Source organism: Bufo gargarizans, chromosome 3, assembly GCF_014858855.1.
Source record: "Bufo gargarizans isolate SCDJY-AF-19 chromosome 3, ASM1485885v1, whole genome shotgun sequence".
NCBI lineage: Eukaryota > Metazoa > Chordata > Amphibia > Anura > Bufonidae > Bufo > Bufo gargarizans.
In genome coordinates, this window is record NC_058082.1 from 426,793,796 (window position 1) to 426,812,924 (window position 19,129).

Here is a 19,129-nt window from a genome sequence, read left to right on the forward strand (position 1 = left end):
TGGGTCTGGAGGTTTAATGGGGGTCAGAAATTGGGGTTTGGGGGTCTGGAGGTCTGGTCTGAGGTCTAATGGGGGTCTAGAGGTCTAATGGGGGTCTTATCTGAGGTCTGATATTGGGGCTGGGTCTGACATGGAGGTCTAAGGCGAGTCTGATATGGGGTCTGACAGAGGTCTAAAGGGGGTCTGGTCTGAGATGGGGGGTCTCATCTGGGGTTTGATATGGGGGTCTGATCTGAAAGGTAAGGGTATTTTTTAGTACTGGCACACTATCTGTGTGGCACCAGTATTTTCAGGGGGACTGTTTCTGCAGTATAGTATTGGGAAGGGGCAGGATGGGGTGTTGAGAAGGTGAGGAGGATGATGCAAAAGTAGGAAAGTAAGATGTCTGTTTATTAAACTCTGCTGGGACGAGACGAGGCTGAAAGAAGTCACCATGGCGGTCTGGTCTGAAAGAAGAACTACATCAGAGAGGAGACACCACTGGATGTAAGAGGTACATATGTGGCGCTGTATTATCCTGTATGTTCTTTAGCGCTGTATGTAATCTTTTCCAAGTATGTCTTTAAAGGGGTTGTCCGCTTTTTTTTTTCCATACGAGCGCTGCCTTCTCTGCTCTGTTTACCTGCTCATCATTGCAATTGCTGCAGCGAGCAGGTGAACAGAGCAGAGAAAGCAGCTATTATATGAGCGCTGCCCTCTCCTCAAACCAGCTGATCAGCCGGAGTGCCGGGAGACCCCTGCCAATCTCATATTGATGACCTATCTTGAGGCTAGGTCATCAGTAGTAAAAAGAGGATGACCCCTTTAACAGTAGGACTAGAGGGAATGGGTTAGGTTGAGAATTTGGCATGGGGGGGAACGTTTTAATTTTTGCCTCAGACAGCAGAAAGGCTAGGTGCACCCCTGCCCCTTGCCATAAAGCAATGAGGGAAGGTGGGGGGCCCCCATGAGCCTTTAGCTATGCCCCTGTGAAGCGGCATCACCTAATCCTTTGGAAAAATATAAATGACAGGCAGGGGCGTACACAGAAATCATTGGACCCATTGCAAGAATTTAAATTGGGCCCCCATGCCGGTTCCTAGTCCCTCCTACTATGCGCCCTGGCTCCTCTCACTACCCTCCCTAACTTCTCCCCTGCCCCACCTCATGCAGCAGTATTTTGTTCTACAAAATGACAGTACTCACGCTGGAACCCAACAGACCCATTATAGAGAATGGGATCTGGTAGGTTCTGGCGGTGTTCAGCATATATTGACAATAATCTGGGGCATTACATGATGTAATACCACCCAACTTTCCTGCTGTCCAGCATTGCACATGCGCAGAGACATGAGAAAAGTTTGAGGAAGTGAGTGCCCCCCTTCCCCCATCCTCTGTGTCATGCAGGACAGCTGGGAGACACTGACATTACTCGCTATCCTGCATGACAATGTGCAGAGACAGGAGTCTCTGGGAAAGCTGGGTGAACCCCTCCCCCCTGCCTTTCCATGTTCTTATTATCTGCATTTATGCCTTGCAGGATAGCAGAAAATCTGAGTAACATTGCATGATGTAATAGCACCCAGCTTTTTTGCTGTCCTGCATGGCACATGTGGAGAGACATTAGAATAGTCTGAGAAAGCTGAGTAACACACAACTCCCACCTCCCCTCATATCTTCTCATGCCTCTGCACTTGTGCCATGCAGGACATCAGGAAAGCTGAGTCACATTACATAATAGCACCCAGCTTTCCTCCTGTTCTGAATGGCATATGTGCAGAGGAATAGCCTGGGAAAGCTGAGTGACTCCCCTCCCTCCACACACACACACCTCTGCAACGTCCTCACCTACAAGTCGTCACTTCATTACTGGTGGGGTTGTGGCAATCCAGAGGAATCAAGCGTGATCGAGCTAACAGACGGGAGGCGGAGCTAGCAGGCAGGAGGCGGAGCTAGGAGGTGGGGCTAGCAGACGGGAGACAGTTAGGAAGATAGACAGGGGCAGGGACTCTCCTTCACTACGAGCCCCCCTTCCTCACGGGCCCCATAGCAGCTGCGTGGTCTGCTTATATGGTAGGTACGCCACTGCTGATTGGCATTCCCAATCAGAAACAATCTGTCCTTCTTTTCCTTCTTTGTGGCAGTAAACCCGCATCCCCAAGCAGTATGTTATCTTTGTCATTATCAAAATTAGTGTTGAGAGAATCCAAACATCCGAAGTAGAATTCGATCCGAAGTTTAGGAAAAATTTGATTCACAACTAATCCAAATTTCCTTATGCTTCGTGGTCACGAATAATTTTTTCCTAAAAGAAGCCCAGGAACGCGAGATCACCCATAATGTCGTGCAGACAATCAGCAGTTAGGCAGCCCCTGTGATGTCACAGCCTTTTAAAAGCCTCATCCCGTGTAGTCTGCACCATTTCACTGTGAGCTGAGCATAGGGAGAGATGTGACACGTGCTACGAACAGTGTTGCTAAAAGCTTTTAATTGTGGAATATTGGATAGGGAGAGTGTAGGAAGATCATATGGAGAGTTTTTAAACACTGTAGGGTGAGCATATGGAGAGCATAGGAAGGCTACAGGGACAGTGCAGGGACTGTAATCTGAAGCTGAAGGTATCCATATGTGTCCATAAGATCTATATGATCCCTGTATAGGGCACAGAGCTATGTAATTAAATAGTGTCCTTCTTGTTTAATAAATAATTAATTATATTCGGCATTGATTCTCAAATTGGGGTGAATAGGACGTCTAATTTTACTGTTATTGCGGTGTCCACCTTGTTTAATAGATAAACAATTCTATTAGGCATTGATTCTCAAATTGAGGTGAATACGTTGTCCAATTTTACTGTTATTGGGCTGTCCACCTTGTTTAACAGATAAGCAATGCTATTACGCCTTTATTCTGAAATGGGGGTAAATAAGCTTTCTAATTTTACTGTTATAGGGGTGTCCACCTTGTTTAATAGATAAGCAATACTATTAGGCCTTCATTCTGAAATTGAGGTGAATAAGCTGTCTAGTTTTACTGTTAGAGGGGTGTCCACCTTATTTCATAGATAAGCAATTCTATTAGGCCTTGATTCTCAAATTGGGGTTAATAAGCTTTCGAATTTTACTGTTTTTGGAGAATCCACCTTGTTTAATAGAAAAGCAATTCTTTTTAGGCCTTTATTCTCAAATAGGGTTGGATAAGCTGTCTAGTTCTACTGTTAGATGGTTGTCCACCTTGTTTAATTGATAAGCAATACTATTACTATTAGGCCTTGATTCTCAAATTGGTGTGAATAAGCTGTCTACTTCTACTGTTATTGGGGTGTCCACATTGTTTAACAGATAAACAATTCTATTAGGTATTAATTCTCAAATTAGGGTGAATAAGCTGTCTAATTTTACTGGTATTGGGGTGTCCACATTGACAATGAATAAATTATTTTACATATACAGTTAGGGTTACAGTACAGTATGTCGAACAGACAGTTGCAGGGCCCTCTAAAGAAACGGGCAGTGGCAAAACTGATACTGGTGCCTTCAGAAGCAGCAGTAGAAGCAGGGGGGTTGTTGTAACAGCTGCAGCAACAGGCCAAAGCTGCCACTGTCATCCAGTGGTCGTGGAATGGTTGACAGTTAGGAGTTGGTGGGTTACTCTGACACCACACTTAAGCCTCATGCACACGACCGTGCCATTTTTTGTGGTCCACAAACCGCGGATCCGCAAAAAACGGACAAGAATAGGACATGTTATATTTTTTTAGCGGAGCCGCTGAACGGAGCCACGGATGTGGACAGCACACAGAGTGCTGTCCGCATCTTTTGTGGCCCCATTGAAATGAATGAACTCCACCCTCCACATGTTGGACCGAGTATATGAGCAGAGGAAGGCCGTGAATGATTTCTTGATGATGCAGGTGGACAGGAGTACTCCCCACTGTAACTTCAATGTTAGCCAGTGGCAGCTCATGCATGACACCTGCCATTTGCTCAGGCCCTTTGAGGAGCCCACTTTATTTGTCAGTCACCAGTACTACAGGATGAATGATGTCATTACACTCCTTCATATCCTGGTGCAGATGCTGATAAATCTAGCTGGCCAGGGGACAGGACATGTGGCGCCTACATCTCATGGCCACCTCATGGCCACCTGAGCCCTCTGAACTGGCAGACTAGGAGGATTAGGACGGGGAGGAGGACATTAACACCCAGAAATTGTATACAGAAATAGGTGGTTTATCTGCCCAAGTGTCAGGAGAGAAGCAGGAGGAGCATGATGAGCTGGAGGGCGATGAAGAAGACCAGGCAGATGACCCAGACAAACCATGACAGTTTGCAGGGGAAATGGAGGCAGTGAGTCCCCACCGATTACCTTGCGCAAATGGCCAGATGCATGCTGAGTTGCATGCGTAGGGACAACTGTATTATCACCATTCAGCAGAGGGATAACTACTGGCTCTCCACGATGGCTCTCCAAAATGAGGGCCTTTTCACACCTTCTGAGAGGAATAATAAGCGCAACTACTTTTGAGACATCCTATGCAGTTGGTCGTTGCCTATGTGTACCATCGCTCATCCTCACGAAGGTCTGACCGGGGGGAAAGTCTACACTTATGCTCCACTGCCATGAGTACTGGAGGAGGGATGGGGGTGGGAGGCAGGAGCAGCACCAGCTCCATCAGCAGCAACTTGAGTCTTGAGTCTCTGATGAGCTTCTTCACCCACCTACTGTACTCAAGAAACCAGCCAGCAGCAGCAGGACATGTGCAACACCCCAGAGTTGTGTTACTACACGCCTCTACCCCGCTGCTATCTCCTAAGAGCCTTTATATTGTCATCTCATATGATTTTGCTCATGTTTTCACAACTGTGCATTTAAAACTATGTTAAATGTAAATTTCCTTGTAACTTCCAGGTCGACCAGCAGGTGGCAGCAACACGTTTGTAAGGAACTAGTTACAGTTTAGTGCATCTATGCTGGAATGGTTCATTCCAGCTTAGCTCCCCCTCTGTGGAGGTGTAAACTGTTCCCACATCCTACAGCATGGAAGGAGAAGGAAGTTAGAGTCAGTGTGCCAGCCACTCCTGTTGGGAAAGGCTATGTGATAGAGTTCAGGAGTCCCCCTGTATAGGGAATGAAGCCAGGATCTTGTCTCAGTTGAGACATTGATCATATCCCCAGTATGAGACCTGTAGCCTCAGCTGGATGAAAGCAGACAACCTCCAGAGTTCCAGGACAAAAGCATTCCCTTAGAGCCTATCTGTGAGTAAAGTCCAGAGACCTAAGAAAAGCCATATCCCTCCTCAGCTAGTCAGTCCCCACATAGCAGAAGATAAAGAGAAGTGCAGAAGAAAAAATCCTGCCACAGTTACAGAGCTACTAAGCAGACATCTTTTCCTGCAAGCTTCAGATTTATGGTGCAGAAGATTCATTCCTGCCAACCATTGCTAAAACCTGCTGGGACCAGAGACCAAAGCTGTATTCTGCTTGGATAAAAGTTATCTTCAGTAAAGAAAAGTTTGAACTTCATCTAAAAGTCTGGACATCTTTTCTGCTGCAATATTCCTCTATTACTCCTACTATCACTACACTCAAACTTATTGCAAGTGAGCCAGGAGTCCAGCCGTACCCAGGTAGGAGACAACGTTGACACAATTATCATCACCCTACAGAGACGTTATAGCCCATTATACCACTCTGGCATTCCTAACCTAGGACGTGCGTTATAACACCTTGGAAGAGCCCTGTGATAGTACCCTGCACACACTGCAATTGGCGTCACAAACAAAACATAGACTATCATCTACACCTGACCCAGTCATTGCATAATTTGGCATTAGCGTATACCCGTATCCTGCTTATTGCACATAGAGCAGAACTTGAACCAGCAGGTGGTGGCATACTTGGTGTGCACTCTGTCACCCCAGATACAAGATCTCCTGGACTGCTGGGTAGCCAAATTTGAATTGTGGCCGCAACTGGCCAAGTTCACCCTGGATAAGCTTTCCTGCTCGACCAGTAGTGGAGCATCAGAGCGGCTGTATATTGCAGTGGGATACATAGTTACCCCAAAGAGAACTCAACTGTCAACACAAAATGTTGACAGATTAACCTTTATAAAGATAAATCAGGCATGGATCAGCCAGGATTTTCACACACCGGTGACTGATGCATCAGACTAGATCACTCAGGCAGTAATGTTCTGTCTGCAGTGTATTATGAAATATGGCCCTTTACTTCTAGCCACATTCTTCAGAAACTATTCTAATGCTGCCTCCCGCCTGATACCACACACCTGCTGCCTCTGCTGCCATCTTTTACTACTGCCACCATCTTGTTCTGTTACTGCCACTGCTGTTGCCCCCCTCCCCACTCTGTGACTGGGCCATTATGTTGACTCCTCATGCTGTTTCCACCCTCCCCACTCTGTGACTGGGCCACTATGTTGACTCCTCATGCCGTTGCCACACTCCACACTTAGTGACTCAGTGCCTCTCAATCATCAGTTTATGTGTATTCACTTTCCACACGATTTAAATTTTAAAATTCTGTATGTCATTGCTTACACATAAAAAAATAATTTAAAAAATAAAAAAATACATTTTGGTGTGGGGGGTGCTGATAAAAAATTTTTAAGGCGCACCATAAATGTACATGATTACTGCTTCAATACCAACATTTTCTAACAGACAATGCTGGGGCCTGCATCATGCCACTAATGCCTGAGGGTCAGTTTCCCATGTACTCACTTTTAACACGGTTGAAATTTTTTATGGGGGGGGGTTAAATTTCTTTAGGCACAACATAAATGAAAGTGATAACTGTCAATACTGACATTTTCTCACAGTCCAGGCAATGCTAGACCCTGCATCAAGCCACTAATGCCTGTGGGTCAGTTTCCATGCACTTACTTTCCACATGGTTGAAATTTAAAAAAAAAATTTTTGAAGTTCAAATTGTTAACTGTTTATGAGGGGTGGTTAACATGTTGAAATAAAAAAATATATAAATTGGGGGGGGGGTTCTGTGACGAACTGCGACCGCTGCGGCCACAATACGTCACAAAACCGTCACAGCACCCCTAGTGGTCAATCCGCAAACAGGCCTCCCAGCCACTTTCAGCACACCGACAGTCTAACTTGAGTCCGTACAGTCGATAGGCTGAAAGCGCGGGGATTGGACCGCAGGTTGACCACAGGTAAGCGTGTGAGCGACCGGACCGGAACCACACACAGGGTAGTTTGACTGCCACCACCTTGCAATTTATGGGAGCAAGGAACCCACTATCTGGATAACAGAACCAAGTAGCTTTCTCTTCGGAGAGGCTAGTGTAAGTTTTTGCAGTGTTTGAAAGCAGGCATATGGCTAGAGAAATGACTTGGAGGTCATTTATTATATATATATATATATATATATATATATATATATATATATAAATAAATATATATATATATATATGCACAATACAAATTATCAAGATGTACAGTAATTATTAAAACAATAATCAAGGAAAGTATAGTCCAATAAACAAAAAGGGAGAAAAGAAAGAAAATACTTATTTTCCGCAGAAGAGATGTGTGTTGGTGAAATAGTCCGTTGCAGGGATAAAGTCCAAGAAACCTTTATCCAGAATGTAATCATCCAAATCTGCCTACAGCCCACGGGTTCTCTGGCTGAGGCCCTCTTCAGGTGTTGTTAAAAGTGGAGAACTCCTTTAGCAGATTCTAGGTCTTTGTTATAAGGGTCCCAGGATCAAGGCGGGGAATTGAGAGTCCACCTGCTGGGGCAGGCTGTATTCCTGAGGTGAATGTCAGTTCTGAAATATGGTATGTGCTCCGCTGTACACAAGTAACAAGCACATATTCACATTCCCCACAAAATATGGAGTTCAGGGATCCCAAATATGACTATTATAACTGGTTCTATGATGGGGTAACACCATAACTTTACCTGGGCATCTCCTAGAGTTATGTTTGTCATATGTAAATGTCCAGTGAATTCTGAGTGACACAATGACGTCATTTTTACGTCTGTAAGATGCATGGTCTCTCTTAAAAAGGGTAAAAATCATATCTGAGATTCATGTTTCAATCTGGGAACCTTGGTGCCGGCCTGTCTGACTCAAGCTAGCTTACAAGCCCCTTATGGCAGCGACACTAAATGGCTCCCCCCAGGTGTAGTCTTCACACCTAGCTGTGATATCTCTGCAGAAAGGGAAGTTCTTTTGTGTAGGGTCAACCTAAGGAAACCAGCTGTAATTGCGTTATCTGCTGGGCATCTATTAACTGACTTGAACAAAAGGACCATTTTGTTCTCTGGGTACACAGAAGGAGACGCTCTGAGTAATCAGATTGTAGGTTCTGGGGCCTATGGAAATAAATACTGTTTAATAGACCCATTGATCAATAAGGGATAGTAATATTTATAATATTGGGAGGACGGTTCAATATTCTTGCGGATCATCCGTGACAGGTTCCAATTCATGAGACAGCATATGTACAGTCGTGGCCAAAAGTTTTGAGAATTACATAAATATTGGAAATTGGAAAAGTTGCTGCTTAAGTTTTTATAATAGCAATTTGCATATACTCCAGAATGTTATGAAGAGTGATCAGATGAATTGCATAGTCCTTCTTTGCCTGCTGAGATCATTTCAGGACCTGCTGAGATCATTTCAGTAATCGTCTTGTTAACTCAGGTGAGAATGTTGATGAGCACAAGGCTGGAGATCATTATCTCAGGCTGATTGGGTTAAAATGGCAGACTAAAATGGTTAAAAGGAGGGTGATGCTTGAAATCATTGTTCTTCCATTGTTAACCATGGTGACCTGCAAAGAAACGCGTGCAGCCATCATTGCATTGCATAAAAATGGCTTCACAGGCAAGGATATTGTGGCTACTAAGATTGCACCTCAATCAACAATTTATAGGATCATCAAGAACTTCAAGGAAAGAGGTTCAATTCTTGTTACGAAGGCTTCAGGGTGTCCAAGAAAGTCCAGCAAGCGCCAGGATCGTCTCCTAAAGAGGATTCAGCTGTGGGATCGGAGTGCCACCAGTGCAGAGCTTGCTCAGGAATGGCAGCAGGCTGGTGTGAGCGCATCTGCACGCACAGTGAGGCGAAGACTTTTGAAAGATGGCATGGTGTCAAGAAGGGCAGCAAAGAAGCCACTTCTCTCCCAAAAAAACATCAGGGACAGATTGTTCTTCTGCAGAAAATATGGTGAATGGACTGCTGAGGACTGGGGCAAAGTCATATTCTCCAATGAAGCCTCTTTCCGATTGTTTGGGGCATCAGGAAAAAGGCTTGTCCAGAGAAGAAAAGGTGAGTGCTACCATCAGTCCTGTGTCATGCCAACAGTAAAGCATCCTGAGACCATTCATGTGTGGGGTTGCTTCTCATCCAAGGGAGTGGGCTCATTCACAATTTTGCTCAAAAACACAGCCATGAATAAAGAATGGTACCAAAACACCCTCCAACAGCAACTTCTTCCAACAATCCAACAACAGTTTGGTGAAGAACAATGCATTTTCCAGCATGATGGAGCACCGTGCCATAAGGCAAAAGTGATAACTAAGTGGCTCGGGGACCAAAACGTTGCCATTTTGGGTCCATGGCCTGGAAACTCCCCAGATCTTAATCCCATTGAGAACTTGTGGTCAATCCTCAAGAGGCAGGTGGACAAACAAAAACCCACTAATTCTGACAAACTCCAAGAAGTGATTATGAAAGAATGGGTTGCTATCAGTCAGGAATTGACTCAGAAGTTGATTGAGAGCATGCCCAGTTGAATTGCACAGGTCCTGAAAAAGAAGGGCCAACACTGCAAATACTGACTCTTTGCATAAATGTCATGTAATTGTTGATAAAAGCCTTTGAAACGTATGAAGTGCGTGTAATTATATTTCACTACATCACAAAAACAACTAAAACAAAGATCTAAAAGCAGTTTAGCAGCAAACTTTGTGAAAACTAACATTTGTGTCATTCTCAAAACTTTTGGCCACGACTGTACATGATTACTGTATTAATACAGAAATTTTCTCACAGTCCAGGCAGGCTGAATACCATCAACAGACCTCTCCTTGCTGCAGGTGCCCCATCTTGCCACTCTTGCTGTCCGTCTGTCTGCTTACCATCACGTTGTGTGAGGCTGCTGCATGCTGCTGCCTGTGCCATGGCACTTTTGCAACTTTCCAACCATCACGTTCTGTACGGTTGCTGCTGTGGCCTGCATCATGCCATTTGCCTACCATCACGCTCCCCAAAGACACTTTTTTAGTTATTTATTTATTTTTTTCTCATAAAAAAAATCTGTTTAACCCCTTCAGTACCGAGACACATTTCACCTTAAATCCCAGGCCGATTTTTGCAAATCTGACATGTGTCACTTTATGTGGTAATAACTAGAGATCAAATAAATCCCTAGCGGACCCTATCTGGGTATGTGTATACTTGAATCAATCAACAAAAAGAAGCCATCAGGCTAAATACCCAAACTTAACCCAGATAATTTCTCCCTCGAAAACTTTACTTTTACTGATCGAGAGTAAGAAAGCAACATACAAGAAGTTAAAATCAGCTGTGTCTAGTCCGTGTATCAAGTCAATGTATAATTCACCAACAGTTGGTATCTCACCGATAATGATACAACACCATACACTGGTTACATAATTATTTGAGAGATCGTATAACACCATAAACTGGTTACATATTTGTTGGAGAACAGACACCTAAAACCCTACTGACTGCCCCCCGACATGTTTCACCAGCTATGCTGGCTTCATCAGAGGTATTGGGCAGCAATGAGGAAGATCGTTGTAAACAAAGTATAAATGACCTGTTAATCCATATTGACATCTGTAATGTCCAATCAGCTAAAGAGACATAACATTACCATAAACCATACAATTACCATAAACACCCAAACCTGGGATGCGCCTATCACTCCGCTCTGGGTTGTAATTCATCCTTAACATTCCACCTGTGGCGGTGTACTGATGAGGTGTTACACATTATGTCATGCGCATCAACAGAGTGCGCATGGACTTATGTTGCACCTACCATAAGACTTCCTTCGAGGCTGCGCCGGAACTTAGTAATCTGCTCGGAAGTAAAGAGGTCATGTCCTGCGCAGATGATCAATGCGCAGGGACACAGTGAACTTGCCGCAAGTAGAATGAAAATGCACATGTCCTGTGTAAAGGATCAATGCGCAGGAACTTAGCTGAATACCCGGAACATGAGTATACAGTGCGTGTGTACTGCTCAGTGGGGCAGTATGCTAGGACTTAAAGGAAACCTCCCAAAACCATCCCAAGCCGCCAGCAGTACCTGCGTGTAGCCCGCAGTGTGTTTCTGATGATGCCTTTCTTCCTGAAGGCAGATGCAGCAAAAGTACTGAAAACAATGTTTTATTCTCTGCCCGGCGTGCTTCTCCACCATGCTTGAAGTCAAGGAGGCAGCGGCCTCCTTGCTTCAAGTCACGGTAACCACGCCCCCTTCCCTGCCCCTTCACTGTGACTTATGCAGAAAGTTTGGAAAAGCCAGCCGAACTGCCAGCTGTCAGTCACAGCGAAGGGGCAGGGAAGGGGGCGTGGTTACCGTGACTTGAAGCAAGGAGGCCGCTGCTGACAGGTAACACCCTTAGTTTTGCAGAACACACGCAGTACTGTAATAATCCTCCCTGCAGTATTTGACAATGCCTAACATTACAATAATAAATGAAAGAGGGGATGACATTACGGGACACAACCTCTATGAGGGCCACAGGTAAGTATGTGGTATCAAATATGGTGGTTGTACTATGGATGGCTCAAGTTGAAAGTATGGACACCAACAAAGCATATTAATTGAGTACAATGCCAGATATGAAAGGCACATTATTATTATTATTATTTATTATTATTAAAGCGCCATTCATTCCATAGCGCTGTACATATGAAAAGGGGTATACATACATAATACAGACAATTGCACTAAGCATGAACAAGACAAGTTACAAACTGGTACAGAAGGAGAGAGGGCCCTGACCGCAAGGGCTTACAATCTACAAGGTATAGAAGAAGGACACAGTAGGAGAGGGTGAAGTTGGTTGTGGCGGTATAGAGGCAACAGGGTCACTGGTTGTAGGCTTGTTGTTGGTTTTCAGGTTTCTTTTGAAGGATCCCACTGTAGGTGAAAGTCTCATATGTTGGGGTAGCGAGTTCCAGAGTGTGGGGAATGTACGGGAGAAATCTTGTAGGCGATTGTGGGAAGAGATGATAAGAGGAGAGGAAAGAATGAGGTCTTGTGAGGATCAGAGATTGCATGTGAAAGTAGCTCAGAGATGTAGGGAGGGGACAGGTTATGGATGGCCTTGTATGTATTTGTTAGTATTTTGAACTGAATTCGCTGGGCAATGGGGAGCCAGTGAAGGGATTGGCAGAGGGGAGGGGCAGAGGAATAACAGGGTGAGAGGTGGATTAATCATGCAGCAGAGTTGAGGATAGATTGGAGGGGTGCGAGAGTGCTAGATGGAAGGCCCCAGAGGAGGATATTGCAGTAGTCTAGTCGGGAGATGATGAGGGCATGTGCAAGCATTTTCGCAGACTCAAAGTTAAGGAAACTGCGGTTGCGGGAGATGTTTTTGAGTTGGAGGCGACAGGTGGTGGAAAGGGCTCGGATGTGCGGTCGGAAGGAGAGGGCAGAATCCAAGGTCGCTCCAAGGCAGCGGACTTGGGTGACCGGAGAGTGTGCAGTCATTGATCGTGATAGATAGGTCTGTTGGGGGGGTTGAGCAAGATGGGGAAAAGATGATTTATTCTGTTTTATCCATGTTAAGTTTGAGAAAGCAAGTGGAGAAGAAGGAGGATATGGAAGATAGGCATTGTGGGATTCTGGATAGTAAGGTGGTGGTGTCTGGACCAGAGAGGTAGATTTGTGTGCATAAAAGTGATACTGAAAGCCATGGGATTCTATGAGCTGTCCCAGGCCAAAAGTGTAGATAGAGAAGAGTAGGGGTCCTAGGGCAGAGCCTTGCGGGACACCAACAGAGAGGGAATGAGACGAGGAGGTGTTGTGAGAGTGGGAGACGCTAAATGTCCACTCCATAAGGTATGAGGTGATCCAGGAGAGGGCCAGGTCAAAGATGCCAAGAGATGAGAGAGTTTGTAACAGAAGGGAGTGGTCGACAGTGTCAAAGGCAGAGGAATGGTCAAGGAGAAGGAGGAAGGACAGAGTAATGTTTTTTGGTTTTGGCTGTTAGTAGGTCGTTGGTGACTTTGGTGAGGGCAGTCTCAGTTGAGTGGACGGTTCGGAAGCCAGATTGTAGCTGGTCAAACAGGGAGCAGGAGGAGAGATGAGAGGACAGTTCAGAATGGACATGTTGTCCAAGTTGCTTTGAGGCATATGAAAGAAGTGATATGGGGCGATAACTGGACAAAGAAGATAGGTCAAGTGAAGGCTTTTTGAGGATGGGTGTAACGGTAGCATGTTTAAAACCAGAGGGGAAGACTCCAGAGGTTAGTGATAGGTTGAAGAGATTAGTTAGGACTGGGATAAACACATGTAATGTAAGAGCAAAAGGAGCACCTTACACATGGATGAGTACCTACTGTCCCTGACTTGAGCCATGTAGTGGAAGGGGATTCAGAGACAAAGACACTGTGCACAAGAGTGTCCTTAAGATTCTTCCCTCTTCGATATGTTATGCTGGGACATGTAGTTATCACGTCCCGCAAATCATTATCTGCCTGAAGGATGTGCCAGTGTTTTCTGAGAACTTGGTATACTTTTGAACTCTGGGCATCATAAGTTCCTATACACCTAATAACAAGTGAATTGGTGACTTGTCTGTTGCTCCTTTTTCTGTTACATTAAGAAAACAAAGATCTTCAGTAATCCTGTTGATTATAAGGAATATCGTATCAAAGAATTTATCAACTGCCAGTCGATGGGTATCATTTATATTGCCCAATGTCCCCGTTCGAAAATTTATGTTGGCAAGACAATACAAGAATGCAGATGTCGTATCTGTCAACACATCAGCAGTATCAATACCAAAGCAGATACTGTCATATCTAGACATGTGAGACATTTTCATGATGGAGACCCCAATTGCTTGAAATTCTGGGGTATATGTAAGAAGTCCCTTGGGGTGAGAAAGGGAAACCTGGATAGAATCCTTTTATAAGAAGAAACAAAGTGGATATAAAGACTGGACAGTCTTCGTCCCAAAGGGACATCGAACATTGCACCTGCACTTGTAATCATGTAATTTCAAAAGTGTGCAATGTACGTTGTAAACAAGTATTTGCAAAAAGAAAGAAAAAAAGAATGCGGCACTCACCAGGAATACTCTTGGCCGCTTTATTCACATAAAAAGATCAGCGTCATGCGGGTAAACCACAGCTAGGGGCAACAGCCATTTCACACTTGTTGCACTTTTTCAAGCCATCAGTGACTGAATCGGCGTGGCTCATAAATACTCCCACACCTTCATCACTGATTAAATTAATGACACATGCATGAAACCAATCAAAGAACATAGACAAGCAAAAAACACACAATTAAACTATTAACATTATAAAAACACTGCTAAGTCGTTTTTGGCATTTAACCCCAGAGGGCCCATGACTCCACTTTTTATAATCCAGGCTGCTTCTTTCTGGAGAAAAATACGACCTCTGTCACCACCCCGTACTGGAGGCTGGACAACTTCAATCCCTGCACATTTTAAAATATTACCATTTCCTCCATGTATTTTGTACATGATCAATCAATCTGGTTGCCCCAATCCTTGTCACTATGGATCTCCTGTGTTCTTCGAATCTGAGGTACAAAGATCTGATGGATTTACCAATGTAAAACCTCTCACAGGGGCAAAAAATTGCATAGACTCCAAATTGCGTTTTGCAAGAAATAAATTGGTTGACCACGCACTCAGCGCCTCTTTCTATGCATATGTTTACATCTGAAGCAATGACCACATGCGAAATAACCTTTCAAGGGGCACTTCTCCAACCAATTTTGTTCTGGTGCTTGAAAATTACTCCTCACAATAACATCTCTAATTGTTTTTCTTCTCCTAAAGCTGACAATGGGGTTAATTTGATAAAACGTTATCCTGTGCTAAAATATGCCAATCGTTGAGGATGGCACTCTTGATGGCTGCAGCCATAGTGGAGTAGTCAAATGTGAACACTGCCATATACTTGTTCGCTTCAGACCTAGGATTAACCTCTTGAGGGCTGGATGCATTTCTATATGCCATATCAATTGCCTTGTCTGGAAAGCCACATTGCAGGAGGCGTTTATTTTTTATTTTTGATTGCTCAAAATACTCATCCTGATGTGACACAATTCTTTTGAGACGCATAAATTGGCCGTATGGTACGGCCGACTTTACATCAGGTGGATGGAAGGAGTCGTAGTGTAGTAGTGAATTCGTGGAGGTCGGTTTCCTGTATACACTAGTGTGAGTAGTGCCATCTCTGATTTCCACTTTAACATCCAGAAACTACAACTCCTCAAAATTAATTTTGCTCATGAATTGCATATTCATCTGGTTTTTAGTATTAAGATACTCCACGAATTCATCAAACTGCACAATGGTCCCAGTCCATACAACGAACACATTGTCAATAAATCTATAAAATGCCTTGATGTAACATACAAACGGGTTATCAATTGTGAATATATATTTCTCTTTAAAAACTGAAAGGAAGAAGTTAGCGAAAGTGCATGCCACTAGGGTCCCCATCGCGGTCCCTGAGCATTGTATAAACCAATTCTTGTTAAACAGAAATGCATGATGTGTTAAAATAAAATGCAGTGCTTCAGTAACAAAATCCACAAAAATCCCTGGTTCATTATGACTCTCCAAAATATTGCAGACACACTGCACCCCCAACTCCTGCGGTATTCTAGTATATAAACTTTCGATAGCGATGGAATCTTATGCAAAACTGTTTTGCCATTCAAGTTCTTTGATTGCATCCAAAAAGTCACCGGTGTCCCTCAGAAATGAGGGAATTCCCTTTAATAATGGGCATAAAAGCTTGTCAATATACTGGGAAAGAGGTTCAGTGACTGAGCCAATTCCCCTAATAATAGGGCGCCCAGTTGAGTCCACCAGTGACTTATGTACTTTTGGTATGCAATACCACACAGGAAATCGCGGGAACAGCTTCTCCGCGGTAGCTGTGAGTTTTATGTGAATAATGCTGCAAAGAGTATCCCTGGTGAGTGCCGCATTCTTTTTTTCTATCTTTTTACAAATACAACATGTCTTGGTGTCCGTACACTGTTCAGCTTGAGGCATCCATAGTACAACCACCATATTTGATACCACATACTTACCTCTGGCCCTCGTAGAGGTCCCGTCCCATAATGTCATCCCCTCTTTCATTTATTATTGTAATGTTAGGCATTGTCAAATACTGCAGGGAGGATTATTACAGTACTGCGTGTGTTCTGCAAAACTAAGGAAGTCACCTGTCAGCACTAAGCTCCTCCTCGTCATGTGTAACACCCCATCAGCACACCGCCACAGGTGGAATGTTAAGGATGAGTTACAACCCAGAGCGGAGCGATAGGCGCATCCCAGGTTTGGGTGTTTATGGTAATAGTATGTCTCTTTGGCCTCATGCACACGACCGTTGTGTGTTTTGTGGTCCGCAAATTGCGGATCCGCAAAACACGGATGGCGTCAGTGTGCATTCCGCAATTTGCGGAACGGCATGGACAACTATTAATATAACTGCCTATTCTTGTCCGCAAAACGGACAAGAATAGGACAGGTTATATTTTTTGGGCGTACCACAGAACGGAACAACGGATGTGGACAGCAAACGGAGTGCTGTCCGCATCTTTTGCTGCCCCATTGAAGTGAATGGGTCCGCATCCAAGCCGCAAAAACTGTGGCTCGGATGCGGACCCAAACAGAGTTTGTGTGCATGAGGCCTTTAGCTGATTGGACATTACATATGTCAATATGGATTAACAGGTCATTTATACTTTGTTTACAACGATCTTCCTCATTGCTGCCCAATACCCCTGATGAAGCCAGCCTAGCTGGTGAAACATGTCAGGGGGCAGTCAGTAGGGTTTTAGGTGTCTGAGTCTGGTTCTGTGTAGTTCTCTAGCAAATATGTAACCAGTTTATGGTGTTACATGTTCTCTCAAATAATTACGCAACCAGCGTATGCATTATTATCGGTGAGATACCAATTTTTAGTGAATTAACCAGCAAACATTGTCACATACAGTGCCAGGTATTCACTTGCAATATTGATAAGGAAGCGTCGCTGAGATAGTGCACGTCTCTGGCAGCTAAGTCCTAAGCATCACACATATGAGCTTGGTACACGGACTAGACACAGCTGTTTTTACCTCTTGTAGGTTCCTCACTAAGCTTTCTTAATCGCGATCAGTAAAATTTTTAGTGGGAGAAATTATCTGGGTCAAGTTTAGGTATTTAGCCTCATGTTTTTTTTTTTTTGTTTAATAACTAGAGATGAGTAAATCGAAGTTGACAAAGTGGAATTCGATCCAAATTTCAGGAAAAATTTGATTCACACTAAGCCGAATTTCCTCATACATCATGGTAACGAATCACATTTTTTCCTAAGGACATGGAGTAAGGAATTCTGGGAACGAGGGATCACCCATAATGCCATGCATGAAGCCAATCAGCCGCTATCCAGCCCTGTAATGTCACAGCCCTATAAATAGCCTCAGTCATCTTGGATTCTGCCATTTTCCAGTGTACTTAGTGCAGGGAGAGACGTCAGCAGGCGCTAGAGACAGTGGTAGGAAAAACTTAATTGTGCTAAAAAACGATTTACAAGTTCAGGGAAAGATTATTCAAGGTGTAGGGAAAGGATAGGGAGGAATCATTCCACAGCATTTATGTTGAACAGGGTTCAGTAGGGGATATTACAGCCTGGGTAATAGGAACAATCCTATTACACTTTGCTGCACTGACTGGGCATAAAAATTGCCATTATACAGTTCTGCAATTCCAGCAAACCGTTCTTGTTATTGGGGTGCAGTTATATGTTCTAAAGCATTTTTTGGCTTGTATTAGTGGGGAAAAAAAGGGCTTATTAGCCATTGGGTGGTGAAGTGCGAAAATTACAGCCCTTTTTGTTGTGTATTAGTGGCAAAAGTAAAATATATTTGCCGTTCAGCGGTGCAGTTATATGTTCTGAAGCCTTCTGTGGCATTTGTAAGTGGAACAAAATAATGGCCTATTTGACGTTCAGTGGTGCAGTTATATTTTCTAAAGCCCTTTTTGGCGTGTATTAGTGGGGAAAAAGAAAAAGAGCTTATTAGCCGTTGTGTGTTGAAGTGAGAAAATTACAGCCCTTTTTGGTGTGTAGGATCTGCAGTTATTCGGTAGAAAACTAAAATGGCAAAAATTCTTTGCATCCCATGACCGCTGTTAACGCGCTAAACTAGAGATTGACATTGCACATCTCTAAGATGTTAGGTCATTAGCGGACCTCTTGGAGGAGGGAGAAAGGGTTAGAGGCCAGGGTCCGTTTACTACCCTTAGGCCGGTGTCCTCCAGAAAGGCCTCCATTAATGACAATACCCCCATTGACACATTTCTCAAAGTGGTCACTGATCAGTTGACCAAACTAGAGGGGTATAGAGGAGGTTATACTAATATTACTGAAATGGAAGCCCTGGTGACCTTGGAACAGGACCCCTCTGTTATTATAAAACCGTCTGACAAAGGGGGCAATATTGTCATTATGGATGAAAAGGACTATGTCGACATGTGCCAGACCATTCTGGGGGATAAAAACAATTTTATCTAGTGATTCCCTCAAACCCACTTACTGAATATAAAAAATTGCTACATGATATACTTACCAGCGCTCTCAAGTATGGCCTTTAGTCAGACTGAATTCACATATTTGTTGCCCACACATCTCAAGATAGCCTGCTTCTACAGTTTGCCCAAGGTCCATAATGGGACAACTCCCCTTAAGGTCAGACCGATAGTGGCGGGGTTTGACACACAATGTGGGCGTCTATGTGGATGTCATCTTGCGCCCTTTTGTTACCTTGCCGGCATCGTAGGTGTGGGATTCCATGGACATCCTGAAAAAAATCAATGGTGTTTATATGGAACCCAGGACGTACTTGGTGAGTTTGGAA